We start from the raw sequence: 7,100 nt of genomic DNA on the forward strand, positions 1-7,100 counted from the left end.
AAAAAAACCGTCCAAAAAACTGCTAAAATCATGTTTTTCTACGCAGTGGATCGTCCGGTACGAACCTGAGTTAGTACGGATGAACTATGTAAAAAACTGTCCCGTACGAACCATTTGTGCATCAGTACGAACCAATTTCGTCCTGGGACGAAATAGGTTCATCCTGGGATGAAAGATTTCGTCCGGTACGAACAGTTATATCAAAGGTCGGTTCAGAAAACTGTAGAACATTGCTAGAAACTGCCATAGTCGGTTCCCTTCGTCCTGGGATAAAAATATTTCATCCTGGACGATCAGAACTTTGAAAAAATATTTTTCTTTAATTCCTATTCGTTCCATTGTTCTTACGAGGAGATAACTGACCTGATCGTCCCGTACGAACTATGTTCGTCCCATACGATCAGTACAAAATATTTAAGATCTTCTTAAGTGTGTGTGTTTTAATTCACTCAATTTACAATCACTCCATTTCATGTTTATTTCAAAGAAAAGTACAAGCTTCAAATCATAGAGTATTTCATGATGAATTGATTTTGAAGTCTTCATTAGTCTGGAGTTCGATTGTCCTGAAATGTTAGTCCACACAAGAGAAAAAATAAATCTTCCAAAAAATGTTAGGAGATAACAACACATAAAACAATAATATTTGGAATCATCAAAACTATACAAGTTGCAAGAATGTAAAACATGCAAATAGTAACTTTCCTAACAAATAGCTGGCAACTTGACAACTTGAATATGATCCTTCTCACTTCCATCGCCCGTCTACTCTTCTTCTAACCACAAATGCTTAATTATGTTTTTCCTATAATTATCATCATTTTATGTGACCAAATACGGGGCTCCAAACATCACATCACATCATCAGACATTTCCTTCACCATTATAAGAATTTTTGGAATATCTAAAATATTTTCCCTCTAATCTTTTCTTCCAATGGAGCTACTCCAACCTTATCAAATATATGCTCATTTTGAAACTATCTATAAGGGTAAAGCCACTCATCCACCTGAGTATCCTCATCTATGCAACACTATGAATAATATATCTAAAACATGTACTCTTATTAATGACTTGCTCGCCCAAAGTCATAATCCCCTCACTAGGTCTTGTACTTTATCTCTCTCTCTAGTCGTATCAACATGAATAATATAATAAACAAAAAGCATACACCAAGGCACATCCTCTTGCAAATGTCTAATGAAAAAATACAAGAAAAATAAAATCTTATAGTGGACAAAATTAGCAACTGAGGCAGCAGACGCCAGCAAACTATGTTGAACAGTCTTCATAGCGGTTGAGCTACTCCAATCTTATCACATATAAAATAAGCTACTTAACATTCTATGCAAAATTATACTAAGAAAATCGATGAAAAAAAAGAAACATATGATAGATTTTCCCGAAAACTGCGGCGTTTCATCAGTGACGAAGGTGGTGAGCATCAGCAAACTCACATGGAAGCTTGAAAGGCTTGGCAACGGTGAGCTTCAGTGGGGCGACGCTTGGGCCATAGAAGGGAGCGGAGACCCAAATGAAATGGAAGAATGAAATAATAAGCAAGACGGTCTTAGTTTTGAAATTGGGCTTTCACCAATGATTATTTTTATGGATAAGATGTCAGAAGTCTTTCCATCATTTTTTATGATGGTCATATTTCATTGTGTTTAAAATGACTGGCGTCTAATCCATTGGTCAAAATGCAAAATTTTTTTGGCATAAAATGTATTGCATTATATAATATGCTTTTAAATTAAGGCATATAAACCAGCATAGTCAGCATTGGAAAGGTACTAGCCATATTATTTCCATCACATGTGACACTGGTAAAAACACCATAGTTACCAACATATTAAGATCTGCTAGAAGCTCTGATGGTAATCTCACATTTTCTTATAACGAGTAGAAGATAGAATAGCAAGAAGAAATAATTTGGGCGTGACATCCGGAATGGCTCCTAAATATCTACCCCTCCACTAAATAATATCAAAAATTGGTGCAAAAGAAGGCCCATAATGTTGCAAATATGAGATAATGAATTAGACTTTTGATGATAGCAAACATTCATGTTTTTCTATGATTGCCTTGCCTATTAACTTTTCAGGTCTACAAGATTGAGCGCAACTCAAGACCAGTTCAAGATTGGGTAGATTTAGTTTGAGTTAGTCTGTAATGTTTATCCTTTTCTTGAGCCAATTATAAAAGTAGTTCCTGATGCTATGTAACCTTGCACACACACACACTTGAGGTATTTTCTGTGTTTTTCTATTTTTAGTACATCGGCCTGGATGATGTTCATATTTGCCAGGACGATCCGACTAAAAATAAAAACCATAATTAGGGCATCCTAGTTAAGGAAGCCATCATTAAGCACATCGTCCTAAATGATCCTTGTATCGGCCAGGACGATAAGCTCAAATAAGAAAGAGTCAACCTCCAGATCTATTTATGTAAAATTTATTTTTGGACATCGGCCAGGACGATCCATTACGATGTCTTGGATGATTGACATCGGCAAGACTCTATTCAGGTCGATGTTCAAGTTGATTGTACTCAAATTTGAACTAATCGGCTAGGACAATATTGTATCAGCCTGGATGATGTAACCAATTTTTTTCCGATCGTCCCAAATCGTCCCAACTAATTGAGCTTAATTTGTACTGATCGTACATGATGAAAGGACGATAATGTCACTTCTTGAAATTATATTTAAAGGACCCAAATTTTCTCATGCAAAAAGACCTTTAGCTGCTGTCTTGATGTGAGAGAGCCAAGAGGAGAGGGAGAGAAAGGGAGAGAGAGGGAAGAACTTGTGAGAGGGAGTGTGAGAGGGATTCACAAAGTTTGCTTCAAGCAAGGTTCCAAGGTGTCTTCTCCAGTCTTCGTCCTTCATCCTTTGTGGTTCAAGGGAGGTAAGCTTCAACAATTGATCGAGCTTCTCTTCATGCTTCAAGAGGAAGCAAAAGGAGTTGGGTTCTCTGCCTGCTTCAGGAGGAAGAAAAAGGAGTTGGGTTCTCTACCTCGCCAGGGTTGGGAAAAAGGAGTTTTTTGAGGGCTTCTGCACCTTGCTATGGGAGCAAAAGGAGAGTCACTTTTGTAGTGCAATACTCGGAGGGTGCCTCCGAAGAGTGGACGTAGGACAAGGTTTAACTAAACCACTATAAATCCGGTGTGATCCTTCTTTATTTTATTTCCTCATTTATTTTTCCTTACTTTGATATTTGTGGTGATTTTGGTTTGTGATTGTGCTTTGATTGTAAGAAGATTTTTTAAAATACCAATTCACCCCCCCCTCTTGGTTAGCCTCGGGCTAGTTCTTAAGGGCTTAACATCCCTAACAAACTTTCAAGTGGTATCAGAGCGGGATTCATAAAAATTAAATTTGAAAGCTTTTTAAATTTTGATCCATGGCTAACAATGATAATCGTAATGCAACGGAAGGATATTCTATAACACGACCACCTTTGTTTGATAATCTTCTTTTTGATTTTTGGAAAACTCGTATGTCTACTATTTTTACAATCGATTGACTATCGTATGTGGATGCTTATTAAAGAAGGATATTCTCCACCTTCTCGTGAACTTAATGGAATAAGAACTAAAGTACCTTTTACTGAATGAACTTTTGATGAAAGAGTTTTAGCATAACTTAATGCAAATTATTTGAACTATTTTTTCTGTGCTTTAAAATCAGAAGATTACATGTATGTTTCCACTTGCACTACTGGTAAAGAAATTTGGGATAAATTATGTATCACTTATGAAGGCACTAATGAAGTTAATAAATCTCGTTTGAATATTTTATAGCATGATTATAAACTTTATTGTATGAAACCTAATGAAATGATTTCTGAAATGTATACAAGATTTACTCAGATTGTTACTTCATTGAATGTGTTAGAAAAAGAACATACTAACTATGAAAAAGTGAACAAAATTTTAAGATGCTTGCTTTCCTCTTTCGATGCTAAAATCACTATAATTATTGAATCCAAAGATTTAAATGCCTATTCGATCGATAACTTACTTTGTTCACTCATTGCTTATGAGCAAGGGGTGAACCAAAGAAATCTTGAAGTAGGTGAGAAGAAGAAGGAGAAAATGGTGGCACTTAAGGCGAATAACTCGGACACTGACTCCTCCGGGTAGGAAAGTAATGATGTTGCCTTCATCACTAGGCAATTCAAAAACTTTCTAACGAAGAGTCACAAGCATCATCAAAATTGGAGAAAAGGTAAGGGTAACAAAAATTTCAAAAATTCTAATGATGTAATTTGTTTTGAATGCAGGAAGCCAGGACATGTTAAAACTGATTTCCCTACACTCAAGTCTCACCGAAGTAAAAAAGGGTGAGGAGAAACCCAAGTCCAAGAAGGACAAGAAAAGATTCTAAAAGGCATTCTGGGCGGATTCTACATCAGACTCCTCTGAGACTGAACTTGAAGAGGAGACAACAAACTTGTGCTGAATGGCAGACAATAATCTTGGTCAAAGTGACCAAGAAGAGGTTTTTGAATCAACTTATAATCAATTATTAGAAATTTGTGAGCACATGTATGCATCATATAAAAAAATCAAGAAAACTCATGTTAGTTTGAAATTAGAATTTTTACATTTATAAATAGAGCATGAAATTTTTCTTATAGATCATTCTACAATTGATACTAATCACATGACTTTACTTTATGACTTTGATGCATTAAACAAAAAACTTGCTGATTTATCTGATGCTCAAAATTCTTAAAAATCATCCCATGCTGATTTAGAAAAATAATATAAAAAATTAGAAAGTCTAAAAGCTTTTGAAAATAAAAAACCTTAATTTCATACATCACATAAAAAACATCACCATAGATTAGTGCATCATTTTCTTGGAATTAGATGTTTTCATGTGGTATGCTAGGACACATAGCACACACTTGCACCATTCACCATATTTCACATTAGGTCTGGAGACCCAAGTTACACGATTCACAAAACGCATTACATTCTACTTTCCATAAGAAGGAATCCAAACATGTTTGGGTTCCTAAACCTGATATTTGATAATTTTATAGGCAAGCTCTCACAAAAGGCCTCGTGAGAGCATGTGATACCTGGATAGTGGATGCTCTCGATATATGACTGGTGATGCCAATCAATTCATTTACTGGAGACCAGGACAGGAGGTAAGGTGACTCTTGGAGACAACACCACCAGGAGGGTGGTAGGATTAGGTATAATTAGTAATTCCAAGAACCTTTTGATTGAAAATATTTTGCTTATAGATGGACTAAAACACAACTTGCTCATCATCAGTTAGCTTTGTGACAAGGGATTCATCATAAAATTTTTGGCAAGTTCATGCATTATCAGCTTAAATAATAACACTATTTTTCAGGAAAAGGGGATCAACAATATTTACATGCTTGATTTAAATAACATTGAATGTGTTGCTTCTTTTTTCTTAAAATTTATTGTAGATGATTCATGATTGTGGCACAGGAGACATAGTTAGAGGTGTCCCAAAACTTAAGTTTTTAAAAGACCACCTTTGTGATGCCTGCCAATTAAGAAAGCAAGTCCACTCCAATTTTCTCTCCATTAAAGACATTAGCACCTCTAGACCTTTAGAAGTTCTTCACATGGATTTGTTTGGACCTATTAGAACTATCGGTTTGGGAGGGAAAGTCTATAGTTTTGTAATTGTTGATGACTCGAGGTTCACTTGGACTAGATTTCTATCACACAAAAATGAGTCTTTTGATGAGTTTAGAGCCTTCTTCACTTAGATTCATAAAAAGCTAGGTTGTGAGATCTTGACCATCTATAGTGACCATGGGGGAGAGTTTGAAAATGAGAGATTTGGAGATTTTTGTGAGGACAAAGGAATTAGCCAGAACTTCTCAGCTCGTAGGACCCCTCAATAGAATAGGGTAGTTGAAAGGAAAAATCGGACCTTAGTAGAAGCTGCTAGAGCCATGCTTGTTGTGTATTCACTTCCAAAATATTTTTTGTGCTGAAGCGATTAGCACAGCTTGTTATGTGTTGAATAGGGTGAATGTTAGAGCCAAATTGGATAAGACATCCTATGAGATCCTTAAGGGTAAGACACCCAATCTTTCTCACCTTCATGTCTTTGGTTGTAAGGTTTTCATTCACAATAATGGGAAGTCTCTCTTAGAAAAATTTGACCCAAAATTTGATGGAGTGTTCTTAGGATATTCTAGTGTTGGGAAGTTTATTAGGGTGTTTAATAAGAGAATTTTGGTGGTGGAGGAAACTACTTATGTAGTGTTTGATGAGTCTGATTCTAGAAAGCCTAGAGTTGAGGATGATGATGATGTTGGAGAGATTTCCTCTAGACTAGAAAATTTAGAGAAGAGGGTAGAGCACCAGAACACTGAAGGAGTAGGAGATGTTATCCAAGGAGTAGAAAATGCAGATCTAGAGAAAAGGGTTGAACCTTCACACACTTTGCCTAGAGATTGGAGATACTCTTTGAGTCATCCTAAAGATCTGATCTTAGGAGACCCGTCTGATGGAGTTAGGACTAGACATGGACTTAGGAAGGAAGTGAACCACTCTGCCTTTATCTCAATGACTGAACCCACCAATATAACCAAGCCCTTTTTGATGAGTTTTGGATCTTAGCCCTGTAGGAGGAATTGAACCAATTTGTTACGAATGATATTTGGGAGCTTGTAGAAAGACCTAAGGAACAAAGTATAGTTGGAACCAAGTGGGTCATTAAGAATAAGGTGAATGATTCTGGAGTGGTGGTTAGGAATAAGGCAAGATTAGGGGCTAAGGGGTATAACCAAATAGAAGGGATAGATTTTGTGGAGACTTTTGCCACTGTAGCTAGATTGGAAGCCATTAGAGTGCTATTAGCCTTTGCCTGTTATAAGGGATTTAAGCTTCTCCAAATGGATGTTAAGAGTGTCTTTTTAAATGGGGAAATAAAAGAGGATGAGTTTGTAGAACAACCCCCAGGTTTTGAGAGTTCTCAATTTCCAAATCATGTTTTCAAATTAAAAAAGGCCTTATATGGATTAAAGCAGGCACCTAAAGCTTGGTATGAGAGGCTTAGCACATTCTTACTTGAAAGGGAGTTTGTT

The sequence above is a fragment of the Dendrobium catenatum genome, unplaced genomic scaffold, assembly GCF_001605985.2.
Source record: "Dendrobium catenatum unplaced genomic scaffold, ASM160598v2 fragScaff_scaffold_1301, whole genome shotgun sequence".
In the NCBI taxonomy this organism is placed as follows: domain Eukaryota; kingdom Viridiplantae; phylum Streptophyta; class Magnoliopsida; order Asparagales; family Orchidaceae; genus Dendrobium; species Dendrobium catenatum.